At 27.9% G+C, this 20,064-nt stretch overlaps 1 protein-coding gene and 1 non-coding gene across 6 annotated transcripts in view; both read right to left on the bottom strand.

The window, feature by feature from the left end:
• LOC142328224 (uncharacterized) overlaps positions 1–20,064 on the bottom strand; it is an 890,790-nt gene that overhangs the window by 81,608 nt on the left and 789,118 nt on the right. The gene's annotated exons all lie outside the window — the stretch shown is intronic.
• Positions 2,976–3,122, bottom strand: LOC142328515 (U11 spliceosomal RNA). Its single transcript, XR_012757305.1, has one exon. It is a non-coding gene; the product is annotated as a U11 spliceosomal RNA (small nuclear RNA).

Raw genomic sequence — 20,064 nt, 5'->3', positions numbered from 1 at the left:
TGGTTGCATGTGAAAAAAGTTTCACATGTTTAGTATATGACAAGCTCCATCTTCTTACAATTCCAGCAACATTTTGGTCATCACTTGCCATAAGGGTTGGTTATATCAAAAATTGTTTCACACAAAGGTTTTAGGTAATGTTTAGAGGACTAACAACCACTTTAAACCGATTCAATACTGTGCCTATTAAAGGAGCTATGATTTTTTTTGTCTTTGAAACCCGATTTTTTCCACCCCCTGGGCCAATGGTTGGTTATATAAAAAGATTTTACTTAGATAAGTTTTAGGCTCTTATCTAAAAGAATAGTTGGAACTTTAAACGAATTCGATATTTTCCTTACTAAGAAGGTTATAGCGATATTTTTTTTTCTAAAATGCCCCCCCCAACCATTTCCACCTCGATAGTCTGATTTTGGGCGTTAATGACTCGACCGATATTTTCTGACGAGTTATTTTTAAGGAACAATTTGAAAGTGATTGGCGCAAAATTACAGCAGTCTTCGTGTCCACAAGAAGATGAAATATATATATAAGTTTGAGCTGACGGTGGTTTTTGGGTCTGGGGATGTAAAAGGTGAAGATATGACAAAATTTTCCAGAAGTCGAATCATGGTTCCCATTACAATAGGTAGCTTATTATGAAATCTTAACTAAAATACTTGCATGATAAAAATGCTTTAAATAATAATAAGAAAAAAACAACACTGAATTTAAAAGTAATAATAGTGAAAAATTATTACGTTTAATATTTATAAAATGAATTTAAATTATTAAAAATTAATTTATGTTACCAGCAAATTAAATTTGACACTTCTCGCAATATTTTTTAACATTAGCTGGATAAAAATTTCATTACTTACTTCCTTGTACAAAATAAAGAAAGTATGTAATCACGAAAAATTTCGGTTATCAGATTTCAACAGAAATATAGATTTTGACCATCCCTGAATACATTTTCACTATTTTTGGCGTGACATCTGTATGTATCTTGCATAACTCAAAAACGATTAGCCGTAGAATGTTGAAATTTTGGATTTAGGTCTACTATAAGATCTGTAAAAAGGGGAAGTTCCGTCAGACCTCAAATAAAGTGTTATAGTCATGATACCAAAGAAAGCAGGGGCAGATAAATGTGAAGAATACAGAACAATTAGTTTAACTAGTCACGCATCAAAAATCTTAAATAGAATTCTATACAGAAGAATTGAGAGGAGAGTGGAAGAAGTGTTAGGAGAAGACCAATTTGGTTTCAGGAAAAGTATAGGGACAAGGGAAGCAATTTTAGGCCTCAGATTAATAGTAGAAGGAAGATTAAAGAAAAACAAACCGACATACTTGGCGTTTATAGACCTAGAAAAGGCATTCGATAACGTAGACTGGAATAAAATGTTCAGCATTTAAAAAAAATTAGGGTTCAAATACAGAGATAGAAGAACGATTGCTAACATGTACAGGAACCAAACAGCAAGAGTAATAATCGAAGAACATAAGAAAGATGCCGTAATAAGAAAGGGAGTCTGAAAAGGATGTTCCCTATCACCGTTACTTTTTAATCTTTACATGGAACTAGCAGTTAATGATGTTAAAGAACAATTTAGATTCGGAGTAACAGTACAAGGTGAAAAGATAAAGATGCTACGATTTGCTGATGATATAGTAATTCTAGCCTAGAGTAAAAAGGATTTAGAAGAAACAATGAACGGCATAGATGAAGTCCTACGCAAGAACTATCGCATGAAAATAAACAAGAACAAAACAAAAGTAATGAAATGCAGTAGAAATAGCAAAGATGGACCGCTGAATGTGAGAATAGGAGGAGAAGAGATTATGGAGGTAGAAGAATTTTGTTATTTGGGAAGTAGAATTACTAAAGATGGACGAAGCAGGAGCGATATAAAATGCCGAATAGCACAAGCTAAACGAGCCTTCAGTAAGAAATATAATTTGTTTACATCAAAAATCAATTTAAATGTCAGGAAAAGATTTTTGAAAGTATATGTTTGGAGTGTCGCTTTATATGGAAGTGAAACTTGGACGATCGGAGTATCTGAGAAGAAAAGATTAGAAGCTTTTGAAATGAGGTGCTATAGGAGAATGTTAAAAATCAGATGGGTGGATAAAGTAACAAATGAAGAGGTATTGCGGCAAATAGATGGAGGAAGAAGCATTTGGAAAAATATAGTTAAAAGAAGAGACAGACTTATAGGCCACATATTAAGGCATCCTGGAATAGTCGCTTTAATATTGGAAGGACACGTAGAAGGAAAAAATTGTGTAGGCGGCCACGTTTGGAATATGTAAAACAAATTGTTAGGGATGGGGATGTAGAAGGTATACTGAAATGAAACGCAACTAGCACTAGATAGGGAATCTTGGAGAGCTGCATCAAACCAGTCAAATGACTGAAGACAAAAAAATAAAATAAAATCTGTTGCACCTCCCCTTTTGATCGACTGAACCAAAATCCAAAAAAATTGAATTTGGACTTTTTATCAAAACTGCCTTTTTCTAATAAAAGCCCTCATTGAGAGCTTTTCAACAGTTATCATAAATGGTACTTATTTTCATTTGTTCCAGCATTAGAGCCAAATAAAATTTTAATTAATGAAATATTTGAAATTTACACTGGGAAGGTTAATTATCGGTTCGAATCCGACTTCATATATATATTTTTTTTATTTACTAATAATTATTAAACTATGATTATAAAAAATATTCAATTTAAGTTATTGATAAAATAATATTTAAGTATGATATGAATAGATTTTATTTATGTGTACATACATTTTAAACATAGGGGTTGTGTCAAGGATCTTTTGGCATTGCATTGATTAATAAAAACACCTCATGTGTTCTGCTAATCGGATTCACTGAAAGATTCTTATTTTCAGATCTTAGTAACTGATTTATGTAATTTAAACAACCTCATAATACACTTAATTTATACAACGGAACTACATTACTTCAAAATTATTGGGGGCGCCGGAGCTTATAGGCAGCCAACTGCCCCACGTTCACAAAAATTACGTGCTGAGTATGTCTTGATAGCCATACCCTACACACCCACGAAGCCCGAAGGCAACATGAGTATGTATGTCATACAAGTGTCAAGCACCCTTTTTTGAACATACTTTTTCAAAGTGTACGGTATTATAAATAAATATATAATTCATGAAAAGAGAACTTTTGCAAGGAAGTACTATTAAATGAAGAACAGTTTTAAAAATTAGAAAAATAAATTCTATGTTGGTTAATAATCCCGAGAAATAACCTATTAAAATGGATAAATACCTTTTCGCTCATTTCCACAACAAAAAAAATTAAAATTTTTAAAATTACATGCGAAAATGCAAACAGCGCACTCTATGAGTAGCCGGCTAAAATACTAAGTAGTAACTAAGTGAATATAGCAATCGCTATTAACAGTACATTGTAATCTTAAACACTACGTATATTAAAATTAATTAATTAACTGCTGGTAAATGCCTAGTTAATTCGGTAAAAGTAATAACAACAGTAATATTTTCTAAAATATATATAAAAAATGTATAATATTTGCTACTTAGAAAAAAATTCAATATAACTTAAAAAATATATAAATAATTTCTAAAACTTTATAATTGTTTTTGTTTTCTCACAACTTAAACATAGAATTGTTCTGACCAGTACGTCATCAAGTTCTTATTTAGAATTTTTTTTTTAATTCAGAATTTGTTATTGTCTACAATAAGTGAAATAAATCAATATATAAAAAGAATTTAAATATTTAAAATATTTTATAAGTGAAAACACATTTCCTTCAATTAGAGCAAACCTTTAACATTTACTCTATAATTTATATGTTAAGTACTTCTTAGCTTTCTTTTATTAATTCTTTCATTAAGAAGCTAAGAAAGGTACTAAACATACAAACAACAGTGATCTTAGCAGAAATAATAATAGTAAATACTATCTTAACAATTTTTACTCTATAATATAAAGAATGTAATCACCAGCCTGAAGGGCTAGTTTGATGATGTATCCGATATGACCATCAGCTGATGAATAATGCCTAGGCAGTACGTGACAGATTTCCTATGAAAAGTAATGCGATAGCCAGTTCCTCTCCACCTTTAGAAGCATATATTTACTATTAATTAATTGGTTCATTAGCCATAAAGAAATTTTTGCTGCATAGTTAATAAATTTCTACTGTGTTCTAACAAACATTAGTCAGCCGGTTTTATAATTATAGGAACAGGACAAAAACTATGATAAAAAAGAAACAATAGATTCAGGGCATTAGTGAGAAAGGGGATTAGTGCTACTATGTGTTGTATTCTCACTCGCTTAATTATGAACATGTAAAGAGCAATCTAATCCTTATTACTATTAAGATTAATTATATTCTTATAAAATTGTGGTTAATACTGTTAATAATTGAATAGAAAATAAAAATTCAAGTAAAAGTGAACAAATTATAAACATATTTTAATTTAAAAAAAAAGAAAGAGATAATTAGTTCAAATAACACACCTTTTACATTTAAGTGGTTATAAGTAACTAATGACAGATTAAATTTGTAGTACAATAACAGTCAATAGCAGTACAATAAACTTTTAAAAACAGCACTTAGCTACATTAAATTATCAAACAATTCAATTTTTTTTTCAATATCAAAAGAAATCTAAACCAGCATCAATGTTTAATTCATTATAATCATAATGTAGCACACTGACAACTGGAGAATTTACACAAGTGATGGGATGGTGAGAAGTGAGACTTTGCATAACAAGCAAAGTCGCTACAGTCAAAAAAAGAAATGTTATTTGAAGATCCCTTCTACATTCCTTACTGTAGACAACCTGCTGTAGAAGTCCCCGTGATATAAGGTAAATTATATATTAAGAGTTATTCAAAGAATAAATTTGACAATTGATTTTTCTAAATTCAGCATCTTTGGTAACATTACAAAATAAAATAAACACAAATTGAAAAAACAAAACAATTTCCCTGTAACAACTATTTCTTTTTTATTTCCCTCATATTCCATTGTCTACTTACTATCCTATTCTCTTATTTCCCTATCCATTCACACAACATAGCTTTTACCTGAACCAACAATTATTTTAATAAACAAAACCACTACCCTAGTAATAATAAGAAAAATTATATCTATATTTTTTTAAAATTGTATTGTGTTTCAGAAGCAATCAAGAAAACTGCACTAAATATCATGGGACTTCTGAAATACTAATGACCTAATCAAGATAAAACAATGAGGATTACCAATGACCGTAATTCTTTCCATTACAGAAGATACCGCAAAATTATCTTTAAAAGATTTTCTGTACAAACAATTTCTATATTATTCAAAATCTATTCATTAATATTTCTAAAGTGTCTTGTCACTTTTCTTATACTATTCAATGACTTATTTTAAATTATAACATAGCATTCAAAATTTTACGAAGAATGGTCAAATTTGGTTCTTTTTTAAAACAATATGTCAACCGATTAAAAATTAATAAATTAGAAATATAAAAATACATATAATAGATATACTTTACAAATAAAATATTAACATTCTAACATTAATCATTAATTAATATTAGTCGCCTATCTTTTCATAATAAATCAATCATGTTTCCAGATAATATCAGTTTTAATTGAATATTATTATTATCGACAAAAAATCATAAAAACAGTAAACTATTAGAAAACAATCAGGTTCAAAAAACAAATGGTATTTTAAGATAAACAAATACAAAAAATCAAGCAATGAAAGGTACTATGTTATTACTGCTTTATAATGTTATAAACTACATTTTTAATTAATTTCATATTGGTAATAAACACGTACATAAATAAATCATAAATACTAATCAAATTATTAAAAAAAATCTAGAGCATTAATATAAAAACATAAAATATATATATTTTTTGAAAGTAAAATAGAAGCAGTATGAATTCATTGCAATATTGCCATTAAAATAGTTCATAACATATACAGTAATATTGAGCACCTACACACATTTATGTCTGCTCAGTAGCGCATGTATCCTGAATAGGTTAAAGATGGGTGGATCTAAACAGATAACATGTTACACACAAACACACACATTATATTATATATGTACACATATATGAGACCTACATGGTTGATGCAATCAATTCAATCTTCCATCCGCTGTTTCTATATATATATATATAGGTATATCCGCATTTAAAATTAAATTCATTGATTATGTCATTATGAAGTATATCATGTATTTTCACGATGTAATTTTACAGCCTGTTTAAATAACATTTATATATTAAAAATATATATTATTGATAACTAAAAACTTTCAATACAACAGTAGACTACTGAAATATGGTTAAAAGTGAATTATAAAAGTGAATATGCATAGAGGCAATTTAACATAAAAAAATAAATATTTTTATAAAATCCATACTATACAGAATTAATAAATAACTTTTATTCTAATCTGTACATAATAATAAATTATACAGATCATATCAGAAGTAGGTAGATATGCTACTCCATGGATAAAAAAAAAGACTGCAACATTTGCTTAGATGGATCAAGTGAAACCATTACAAACATTGATGAGTGCAGCATCACAAAATAGAGAATTAATTATAATGTAAAAAATGTGTTAAGTCCATACTAATTATTTATTTAAATATTTTTTTGAAAATTATAAAAATATGAAGATAATAAATAGAAAATGATTCACAATTCAAAGGGCATTAGAGAAAATTATTTGAGCGCATATTTATAAAAGTAATGAACAAGAGCCAGAAAATTCAGTTTTATTTAAATTTTTTAATTAATATTATTTAAAAATTCATTGAAGGAATAATATTGTTTCTGTAATGATACTAGTGTTCCTTAAAGCACAAATATGAATTAAGTAAATAAAAGTATATTCATTTTCTTAAAATTTATAAACAGGACAATTATTATACTAACTGTATTATACAGTTATTCTATTGTAGTTATTAATACAGTGTTGAAAAAGTGATGCAACCTTATGAAATAATGTTTCCTTCTTTTGTTGGATGTTTAATTAAGGAAAACTGAGGAAAAATGGGTTACACAATGCAGCAGAGAATATTTATTGTCCCCAAATACATTAGATGTGCCAGTTATGCTCAGACCCAGAATGAATTCACAAAAAAGTATGGTGTGGATGCACCAAATAAGTCCTCCCCACCAAGTGGCTGTGCAACAAGTTCAAAGAAATAGGAAATGTGGCACATACATCCAAAAGTGGTCGACCTGAAAGTGCTAACACCATAAAAATTGATTGACATGCAAGCTGCATATTTCATTAGTCCCAAGAAGTCTGTGCGACATCTATCTAGTCAGTCTGGTCTCTTCATTGGTAATGGCCCACATGGCATCAGGCAAGTACATCCATAAAAATGCATCCATACAGAATTTGTATTGTTCTCAAGTTGTTATCTGCAGACATTGGAAAACATGTAGCTTTCTGAAAGCGGTTCATGTCATCTGTAACGCCAGCTGGGAAAGAACTCAATGACTATTTTCGGTCTGATGAGTAACGATTCCACCCTGATGAATACGTGAATGCACAGAATTCACGCATTTGGTCTACAGAAAGTCCTCATCAGGTGCATAGACAAAAAGTGGGTGTTTGGTGTGCAATATCACGTACGTGAATCTTCATGACATTCTTTCATGGCACAGTGAACAGTGAGCGCTACATACAGATATATAACAATATACCTGCAGTACAGTGGTTTCAGCAGGACACTGCCACGGCCAACAACATTATGACTTTCTTGGATCACTGTTTTCATGGACAAGTGATTTTGAAGGGGTTTTTTTGTGGCTACCTCAGTCACCTGATTTATCCCCTCCTGACTTTTCCTTGTGGAGATACCTTAAAAATGCTGCTTACAATACTCAACCTAACACCATTCCTGAATTGCAGAGCGAAATTGAACGATGAATTACTGCAATTCCTCAAGAAATGTTACAACATGTGTTTAAGAGCATGCAATGTCGTATTCAATTATGTGAATTGCATAATGGAAGCCACTTTCAACTACTAGTGTAACTTACTCATTTTCCCATAAGGTTGCATCACTTTTGAACAATCTGTAGTTATTCTATTATAAAGTTTACTATAATAATTATAAATAAAATTTAATAAATTTGCTCTTAAAATTGTAAAAAAAGTTTAATAAAACAATTGTAACAGATTTAAAATTAGGTAAATACAAAAATAGTTTTACCAAATATGTCTCAACTGTGAGGAATTTCATTAACTAGTTTCATTAACATAGACCTAATTTTGCAAGTTTCTTATTCCTTAACACGTTTGTAAAAATCATTCATACTCTGTGTAAGTTACTCGGTTCACATATTACCTATTTATTTTAAATTTCTATCGTATTAAAATTTTACTTTTTCTCTATCTTATTTGTTTATAAAGTTCAAGAAGTCAATTTCAACAAGATTTATTCCATATTTACTTTGCTTCCTTTAACAAAGTTGTTTTTATTATTCAAATTTGATTGCATATAACAATGGAATGTATTTTGACGCACCCAAATGTTTGAAGATTAAATATTAATTTACATATATATTCATAAGTAATCATACTTATGATTACTTATCATACGCTAAATGCTAATGTTTTCTGTTTGTTCATTTGCAACAGCATCACATGAGAACCAACCACTGAGTATTTTCAAATTTTCAGGTCATCCCAGGGAAAGCCTTAGATTGTGACTCTAGCCCTCTAGGGGGGGGGGGGGGTTATTAATTAAAAATATTCATTAAAGAAACAAAAATTAATCCATTTACTCCATTATATTTCTGTCACCACGGCAACAAAAATATAAGGAAGTAAAATGATTAGTTCATTTTTCATTAATGAATATTTATAAAATATTTAACATTCGCACTACTACAGTTACTACTATGTCTGTCTTTTGTAATTCAGTTCTTTTTTTTAAATTATTTTTAAAGTCTGTATACTTCCTTCTTCGTAGTTTCTTCTTCTCTTTTCTTTTTTTGTACATAATGTCCCCTTTCATTATTCATTTTTCTTCTTCTTCCTTCCATATAATGTTTTCAATCTTCTTCCTCCTAAGAAGAGATCAAATCTAAGACGATCATCAAGTGCCGCTAAGCAATGCCGGGTTCACGAGAAGAAGATCAGCATCTGGAGGTTGAACAAGCACACAGAAGCAAAGGTTTCTCACAATTATGAGGATAATGAATGCTTCCGTAGTCCAGGGGGCTCCATTCCCTGGGTATACTAGTAGACTAGTAATTATTATATACTTGTATTTTGTATAATTAATTAATTTTTTTTCTTTAAAATTATGATTATATTACATTTAATAATAAACATATCAGCATTTTCATATTTATTCCATCTCTGATAACTACAGGTTAAATTACAGCTACCCTACTCAATTTTCATGAAAAGAAATGCATTTTGCATTGTGTGAAAAACATTAAGCCTAACCAAGAATCAAATTCAGAACCTTTTGGATGAAAAACAGACTATTCCTTAGAGGTTGGTAGACTGCACTACATAATAAAATAATTTAATATAATATTATCATTAAGCAATATTAAAATAAAAATAATTGATCTGATTTCTTAATTTAATTGTGGGCTCAGTAACTGTCTGAACCTCTTGTATTTGTTTTTTGGTCCTAGGATTTGGTACAACACAAAAAATAAATTAATGTATTTGAATCAATATTACAATTAAAAACTCATTTTTAAATATTAAATTGCGCAACTAAATTGATTTCCTCTAAAAAGAGAAAAGTAAAGTTTTGGGAATCTAAGTTATGCACAGTTTCTTGCTTAATGTTAGCGGTTAAGACTAACCTCTGAAATTTTTCAAGAAATAGTATTTTGAAAATAAAATGTTGTAAAGAGCGATACCAAAACTCAAAGCCAAGCTTAATTAATACACAGCTTCCTATAAGTTAATATTATTAAATACTACAGGATGTTGTTATTGTTTCACGAAAGTTAATAATTTCTGTTGAAAGAGATAAAAATTAAAAAAAATATTTACAATCATAATTAACTGAAATAAATCACTACTGAAAAATATTACAGGAAGAATTTTTTTTTCACTTAGTTTTATTTACTTTAATTAGATTATAAAAAAAAAACTTTTTATAAATCTTTTTTTTACATCTCTTGCATTCAACTGTCTACTAACAGAATAAAACGTCTTTTCACTCATTTTTATTTTTTATTTCTTTATGCCAGTTACGAATATTTCTGCCACCTGTTACCTTTCATTCTACCAAGGACATGTAAACTGTAATTATTATTCCCTTCACTTTAATACAGCTATTCATAATTGTTACTATATGACTCTTCCTATACAATTTCCTTATAATTACAGTATTTCATTTCTTTCCATTATTATTATTATTATTATTATTATTCTACTAATGCAAAAATAATTCATCTTTTTTTTTTTTTGAAGAAAATGAATAAATTTATTTAAATCAGAGGTTAATTAAAGCAATTTGATAAAATTATCCACCAAAATTTTAATAGAACTCAAGTTAAAACTAAATAAACAATCATATAAAAAAGAAACTTACTCGTACTTCACTGGATATATATATATAATTTTACTGAAATTAATCTTTTTAAGATTCATATTATTCCTCTGTACTGTTAATTTAAATTCTATTAAATAAATCACCTGATACAGAATATTGAGGTAAGACATATCTTACCTTAATTTTTCATAAGAGTACTTTCGCAGGATCCGGCATCCTCAGTCATGATTGAAATAATCTTATTATAAATATGTCTTATCTCAATATTCTGTACTAGGTGGTTTATACAATAGAATTTAAGTACATATAAATAAGCATGATAAATATTCAGTAATGACAATAAGCTTAGTTTTATACTGTTTATTAAGACATTTCAAAGCAAAAAAGTTTTTTTTGGTTTTTCTAAAAAAAAAAAATATAATCCGTTAAGTGAATAACTTTTTTAACACTGAATATACTTTAAATAATTATTTTATGAAATAGATATATAGTTATGTAATCCACAAAAAGAGTAACAATTAATGGTTCAAGATTTAAAAAATGTAAGAGTAGATCAATTTACGACAGGAGACACAAAAAATTAGTACTGTACCATCATATTAAAATCTGATAAAAATTTATTTACAGGAATATTATTAGCATGTGAACTTAAAAGGGTATAATATATGAAAAACTAAAGCTTTTATCACACTAACCACACCAAATTAATAAATTATGACGATGATTTTAAATGTGGTGAAGTCAGTTATATTGTTATGAAAAATTTTCATCTATTTTTATTTCCATTAAAAATATAACTAGAATCTAGACATATTAGCAAACAGATTTTGAATAGAAAGATTAACAGGATATCCTTTGAAAGGTTTTTTATAGCAGTAAAAAAAAAAAAAAATTAAGTGCTGTTAATAACCAACTAATGCCTAAAATGAAATAACAGTATACAAATACAAATTGAGAATAATTTTTCATACAGTTTTATATACAAAATTACAGCAGAGTTAATTTTAGTAGGATATTAAGCAAATGCCAGGAAATGTATAATAAAAAAACTATAGTCGTTTAAAAGACATAAATAAAATTACCATAAAAGGATGTTCATAATACATGTATATAAATTAACATGAATAAATCGGTTTGTTTAATGTATAAAATAGAAGCATTTTTTGATATTTTTATTTTAAATATTTCTGGTTCAAATCTAGAATACTTCAGAAAAAGATTAATATATTAGTTTCATGCACAAGTTAAATAAACAGATCTGTCATCAAGATAAATGAAGTAATGTATCTATCTACCTGTTGTTTAGAAATCAGTGTGGGAGTTAAACATTAAATACTAAAAGACAAGTAATGCAAAACAAGAACCGAGGTGTATTAAGTAACACAATAAAATGCAATCACGCTTCTGTAATTTAACTACTATAAACTAAAAATCTGTAATAATAAATCAAATATTATATCTTTTTTTTAAATTATTTTGAGAGAAGTTATAATTAAAGAGATTATCAATTATTTTATAAAATAAATTTCTTTAAAAACATATATGTACATTTATCAAAAAAATCTAGAAAAAGAAAAGTACTTTGCAATTCTTCAGATTATGTATTTTTAAATTTGGTATCAAATTATTTTTGAATTCAAAAGTAAAAAATTTAAAGAATTCAAAAAGTATTACCTTCTTTAGTTTTATGTGCATATTTTTACTTCCTTGTATGAAGTAAAGAAAGTATTGTGATCGCGAAATATTTCGGTTTTCAGATTTCAATGGAAATATCTGTTTTGACCATCCCTGAATCCATTTTGACTATTTTTGGCATAACATTTGTATGTACATACATATGTATATTGCATAACTCAAAAACAATTAGGCATAGAATGTTGAAATTTTGGATTTAGGACTGTTGTAACATCTAATTGTGCACCTTCCCTTTTGATTGCAATCAACTGAACCAAAAGTGTCCAAAAACTCCCAAAAAATTGGATTTTGACTTTTTCTTAACTGCAGTAATAAGCCCTCATTGAGATCTTTTCAAAGATATATCATACGTGGTATTATTTTCATTTGTTCCAAACTTATAACCAAATAAAATTTTAATTAATGAAATATTTGGATCTTACATCGGTTCGAATCCGACTTCATATCCTTTTTTTTAACTTTTTATTTTTAATTTAAATATATTGATTTATTTATTTTAAATATATTGATTATTGATTTATTTACTCTGATAGTAAAAAAATTTCAATGATAAATAATAATTCAATAATAACAATAAAAAAAAAAATATATATATATATATATAAGAAAAAATATCAGAACTTATTAATGAAATAAAATTTTATGAATTTTCATTTAAAAAAATGTGTATATGTAATTTAATAGGATTACAAGGAAGTCATGTGGTGTCCATATCAAATGTTTTAAATTTATTATTACCACTTACGGAACTATTTTTTTAAAATCAGTTTTATCTGAATGCATACTTCACCTTGAGTATGGAAGATGGGAACTCCCAAAATTAAAAAAAAAATTTTTTCATATTTAAGAAGACCAAAACAATAGTCCCAACATTCAACTTTCATTAAATCCTCCACAAGTATAGAAATAATCACATTTTTTAAAATATTTATTTATCATAACATCAGAATAAATATTTTTACATAAAATTGTGGAAAAAAAGATTTCATAATTTTATTTATTGTTATTCAATAAAAAGGAATTTTTTCTATAATTTAAAAAAGTAAAAAAGGAATTATTTTATCAAAAAGATACAAATAAAGATTAAATTGAAAAAATAAACTACATAACTTGACTGGCGTAGCTGGGTAAGTACGCAATTCTTTGCCTGTTTTTTAAAAATATTTCACTAAGTAAGAAGTTATAAAAGTGGATCAAGAACACCAAACTCTTTTGGGTACGCCCACAAAAATAATAATATGAACACAAAATTAACAAGAGATGGATCAGTAGATGCAATTCTACAAGGCATATTATTTTTCTCTCAAATAAAAGGAAAAAAATTAACCAGATTCGAATTACAAATGTAACAATGCAATAGTAACATCATGTACTCGCATACCATAACAAGTTAACTCAATATATTCTATTACCTCATATATTCTCTCACCAATCAAGGCTTTAAATAACGTCATTAAATCTATTTATCTCAAAACCACAACTAACCTTGACAGTTAAAAATGGAAAAAAAACAAATACTAACAAAATTATTAAGAAAATAAATAAATATATATAAATTTCAAACATTTTTTTTCTGTAATATTTAAATTTTGATGGTACAAGAGTTAAAAATAACTGTACCATCAGATTGTGAGTTTGATTCCCTGAAAATGAAATAACTTTCAACATTATATGAAAATAAATCAGACTGTATAAAAATATGGTACTTACATATTAACGCCACCGCAGCTACAGCATTATTTAGAAACTAAGTAGTCAATCGGATTTCGGTGGAAAATGGGCCGATATAGAGTTTAACATAAATTCAAAACAGTCTCTTTATTAATTTTAATAAATGGTTATTTATATTTATTTATTTTATAAATATAATTTAACCAAACTTAACCTACGCTCGCTTCGCTCGCTAACCTTGACTAATTAACAGGAGTGTTTTGATTATTTAAATAATAAATAATCGCAATAATTACTGAATTTATTAAATAAATACTCAAAAAATTACAATGTTAATTAGTCAAGGTTAGCGAGCGTAGGTTAAGTTTGGTTAAATTATATTTATAAAATAAATAAATATAAATAACCATTTATTAAAATTAATAAAGAGACAGTTCATTTTCCACCGAAATCCGATTGACTACTTTGTTTTTAAATAAAGCTGTAGCTGCGGTGGTGTTAATACATAAGTACCAAAAATATTAATAAAAAAAATTTGCTTAATCAAAGGAGTTTTATAAAGAGTCAAAAGTATCGCTACCCCTCAACAGATTTAAAACCTTTCCAGATAGAATAATGTATCTTTCAGGATAAGGTGTCAGTCAACTACTTTACCTCTTGACGAGAAATAGATTTTCAATTCCTTCTTGGGGAGGGGGGTAGCCCAGGGGGTTACACTCAAATATTATAATGATATCACCCTTAGTGTGATACATAATTTTAAAGATCTCTTCAAAACAAGAGACATTGTATAAATAAAAAGTTGTGTGTATCCAACAACAAAAAAAAAGAATTTTTGATCTTATCAAAAATTGTGAGAAAAATTTGGATTATGAAAAAAATTATAATGATAATTTAAGGAACTATTATCACGAATAAATAAATCAATTTATAAAAATTTGATTAAATGGATATTATCGAATAAATCTATTTAAAAAAAAAAATTATTAATCATAATGTTTGCTTATTTACTTAAATTTGAATTTAATAAATGTTCAAAACATCCTTCTTCTGTTGTTTGACAGTGTGATAGTCGGTAGTAAAAGAATGATACTGCATTATTCAATGAATCCCTACTGATTTTTTTTTGCTGATCCTTGAATTCCATTTTGTAAATCATCAATATTTTGGGGCTTACTATGATAAACAATACTTTTTAAGCGGCCTTGAAAGTAATCCGATGGCAACTAATCGGGTGATCTCACTGGCCATTCTATTCGACCCCTTCAGCTAATCCATCATCCAGAAACAGTCCATTTAAAATCTCATGTACCTGAAGACTGAAATGAGGCGGGACACCATCTTGTTTTAAGCAAATGTTTTGGAAGCCGAGGCCAACAACGTTTTGAATGTTTGGAACAATATGGTCGAGAAGCAAACCCTTATATTTCACTATGTTTAAATTTCCATCGATAAATAAGCCCTATCAATCATCCACTGCCCAATACCTGTCCGTACGTTTACTTTCACCAGATACTGTGTACGTGCCTCACAATACCAGTGTGGATTAATATCAGTCCAGTATCGACAATTATAATCCACCGGGTTGGTCTAGTAGTGAACACATCTTCCAAAATAAGCTGATTTGAAAGTCAAGAGTTCCAGTGTTCGTCCTAGTAAAGGCTTTGAATACGAATTTTAATACTACATCGTGGATACTGGTGTTCTTGGTGGTTGAGTTTCAATTAACACACATCTCAGGAATGGTTAAACTGAGACTGTACAAGACTACATTTCATTTACACTCATACGTATCATCCTCATTCATCCTATAAAGTAATACCTGAACGGTAATTTCCGGAGGCTAAACAGGAAAAAGAAAGAAAATTATCGAAAAATATGGCGACTTACATTGCTGTTCTAAAAAAATGTGGCTTTATCACTAAAAATTAAGTTGTTTAATAAATTAGGATCTGCACAAATATTGTTTATCGTAATTTCGATTAACTGAAGTCTTTATCATCATCATTAATTTCTTGAACCAAACGATTTTGAAGGGTTTGAAATTTTTACTTTTTAATGTTAGAATCGCTAAACTTTGGCTAATGTTCTGTTCTCGTGCCGCTGTTCGAGTCGAGGAATGCGGATTCTCTGTAGATTCTTGCATAACTTCTAACGATTTGTTATTATTTATTGCAGATTTATGCCTCCCTGGTTTTTCCTTATTATTAATGCTCCCTGCTTCTTCAAATAGTTTGATGGTTTTTGACACTGTTTCTTTTGAAATAGAGTTATGATTATTAAATATTGCACTGAACAATTCATAAACTTCATTATACGACCTAACTCCATCACCGAAGCCCCCTCATCATTAAAAGTATGACGTCCTCCTGATCACTAAGTGATATGTTGATAGCAATGTTAGTAGGTAGCAAAGAAAAAATTAATTCAGTAAAAAACAATTATAAAAAATCTGATTTCAATATCACATGACTTCCTTGTACGCCTATTAAATTATATATACACATTTTTTTTTTTAAATGAAAAGTACATAAAATAATAATAACTTCTGATATTTTTTTATTGTTTTTATTGAATTATTAATATTATGATTGTTTTATTTTTTATACTTCGCTATTGCTAAATTTAAGTGTGTATATATATATATATATATATATATATATATATATATATATATAGATTAAATGAACACAATTGAAAGTTTGATAAAAAATTAACAAAATGAACATTACGGAACTTCATAAAATTTAACCTTTCCTTTTTTCCCTTTTACTCTTTCTTCCTTTATCTTTTCCCTTTATCCTATTTTCATTTTTACCATATTTCCTTTTCCCCTTTCCCTTTAACTGTTTTCCTCTTTCTCCCCTTTCTCTTCCCTCATTTCCCTTCCCCCTTTTCCCCTTTACATTTCCTTTTTCCCACTTTTTTCTTTTTTCAATTTTCTACTTCTTCCCTTTTTACCTATTTACCTTCTTCCCTTCTTCCCTTCAATCTTTTTCGATTTTTCCCTTTCTCCCTTTTTCCCCGCGCGTAAATTGGTCCAGTAGTTTTTTAGTTTATAGCGGACACACATATCGGAAACATTGAAATGGAATAGTAAAATATTTAGTATAACATGTGTTGCTTTTACTTCCAATATATAATGCTCTTTTTAAAAAAAAGCATGTTTTTACCTGTCACGGGTGTGACATCTTACGTATATAAATAGTAGGTATATAAAAACACGCGCGTATTCAAATGCAACGTTGTGTCAGAATTTCAAAACAATCGATGAAGAACTTTCGGAGATTTAAGATTTTTAACAAACGAACATTTACATTTTTACTCGTATTTATATAGATAAAAAAAAAACGGAGATGAAGTCCGATTCAAATTAATCCGAATTTAATTCAAATTAAAGTCCGATTTCCCTAAGATCCAAATTATTTCATTAATTAGAATTTTACTTGATTATAACTCTGGAACCGATGAAAATTAGTACCACTTATGATGTATCGTTGAAAAGCTCTCAATAAGGGCTTATTACTGCAGTTAAGAAAGAGTCCAAAATTCAAATATTTTATGATTTTGGGATTTTTTGGGTACTTTTAGTTCAGTCGACTGCAATCAAAAGGTTATAACAGTCCTAAACCCAAAATTTCAACATCCTACGGCTAGTTTTTGAGTTATGCGAGATACATACGTACGTACAGACATCACGCCAAAATTAGTCAAAATGGATTCAGGGATGGTCAAAATGGATATTTTCGTTGAAATCTGAAAACCGAAATATTTTTCGATCGCAATACTTCCTTTACTTCGTACAAAGAAGTAAAAATGTAAAAAGATGTAAATAACGGAAATGGCTTAATATTTTACATATTAGCTATTTTATAAAATTGCATCAACTAAGAGTATTTTTTTTTTTAAACTTAAATACCTGTTAATAATTTTTTTTAACAAAATTATTCAATTCAATAATAATAAAAAAATAAATGAAATAATAATAATGTATTTTTAAAACTCATCTACAACTCAACAGAAACTTCACTAGAGTCAAGTGTATAATTTCTTTTTGACTGCAATCAAAATGTAATTATTTCATTAACAGTATAACAATAATAATAATAAGTAAAACTTGAAGTTTAATAAGTAAGTGTCAAGTAGTATTAAACAAGTTAAAATATTCTTATATAAATTAATTATAACATTTTAGATTAAATGAATTTGTAATTATCGGTTGCCAGTTAAAATAAGCTAATTTAGGACTGACTACGCTTAATAAATAATTTTTAATTCTGTTACGAGAATAATAAGCGATAATTAGCTAAACCAACTAAATACACTACTATATATATATATATATATATATATATATATATATATATATATATATATATATATATAGAGCGGTCATGTCACAACAAGAAAATGTTACTGGAGGAACCCTGGTTCAAATCCAGTTTAAAGTAAAGCTCTTTTTTCCGAATAGTTCAACTCGGAAAACATTAGATAATTTATTCATCTGCGGTTGTTTCTTTTTTTCTGTTTTTCTATCTGCCCAGTATCTCTTCAGTCTTTCTGATATTTTTTTCATTCGTTCTTCAAAAAGTTCACCTCTATTGTTCTTGCGTTTTGGCGCTTCTTGGAAACTTTTACTTTCATCTTTTAATATTCTCTTTAAAATTTCTCTTCCTCTTATAATTTCTTGAGTTATCTTCAGTTTTTTTAAGTCTTCTTGGACTTATGTGAACCATTTGCCTATAGTTTTTTTTTTACTTCGGAAGAAATCAAAGATTTGTTTAATCAATTTACTGTTATTCATTCTAAATAAATGGGAGTAAAATGCAATTCTACTATTATACGCACTAGATGTTCTATGAAAAACGTACTAGATTTTATAGTAGACCTTTGTTGCACAGTCTTAGGGTTTCTGCTCACTTTATCACAGTTTTATAGGGTGAAAATTTTGAGTTCCATAACAACGATTTCCCAGCTCGTTAAGCTAATTCCATTTTATTACCTCTAACTGTTTTTATCTAAAAATAAATTCCAACTGACCCATTCTCCGAGATATTTGAAATTATGAACTTCCTCTATTTTTTTATTATTTATACTAAAGAAATTCGGGTAGTTTTTATCATTACTCAAAATTTTCATTTTCTAAAACGCAATATAGTCCTATTTTAGCAGCTTGTTTTTCTAATCCTCTAATCTGTTGTTCATTTTCTTTCCAGTTTTTAGCTAATAATGCCATATCATTAGCGAAAGCTAAACAGTTAATCTTTAGTTCCTTAGTTTCCAGTTTTATTCTACTATTTTTGTCTAAATTTTTGTTCCATTCTCTAACTTTTCAAAAGCATAATTAAAAAGTAGTGGAGAAAATCCATCTCCTTGTCTTAAGCCGGTTTCGATGGGAAAATGATCTGATAATTCAGCCAGAAATATTATTTTACAGCACGTGCTAATAAATTTTGCTTTGATTAAATTTGCCGTTTTTTGATCTAAAAATAACTGTTACTGTTGAAAAAGTGATATTCTATCTACCGAATCGTATGTTTTTTGAAAATCAATAAAAGTTATAAAATATGTTCTTTTTTTGACATTTACAATAATGGCAAATCTACCATCTATTATCTATTCATAGCTACCTTTTATTAAAAATAATAATCTGAATTCCAAAGATATCTGTGTTATCTAGGTACTGCGGTTAAATTAATGGCAGTGCCGCTTAACGGAAAATGCGAAAATTTAATTATGTTTTAAATCTACAGTAAAACTGAACGGTGTAAACTCGAAAATAAAAACACAGTCAATATCGTTTAATATTACCTAGAAAATAATTAATATCTACCAACAAAATATTTATTTATTTACCACGTAAATAAATCTGAATTAAAGTCTGAATTATGTATGAAATTTTATATTGCTGTACTGCAGGCATACTTATTTCCACACATATGATATTCATACATCTAGCCTTGAATTCTTAAAGTTTCTCTTTACGGGTAATTGCATAATGTAATATAATATAACACAAGGACGTACAGAAGACCTAATTGTGCAATATAAAATTAATGTATATGTATCGTATTATAAAATAGCAATATAATTACTACCGAATTTATATTAAATAAGAATCTAATATAAACG

The sequence above is a fragment of the Lycorma delicatula genome, chromosome 7, assembly GCF_047948215.1.
Source record: "Lycorma delicatula isolate Av1 chromosome 7, ASM4794821v1, whole genome shotgun sequence".
In the NCBI taxonomy this organism is placed as follows: Eukaryota; Metazoa; Arthropoda; class Insecta; order Hemiptera; family Fulgoridae; genus Lycorma; species Lycorma delicatula.
Note: the sequence above shows the minus strand (reverse complement) of the source record. Positions and strands in the feature narration are given on the sequence as shown.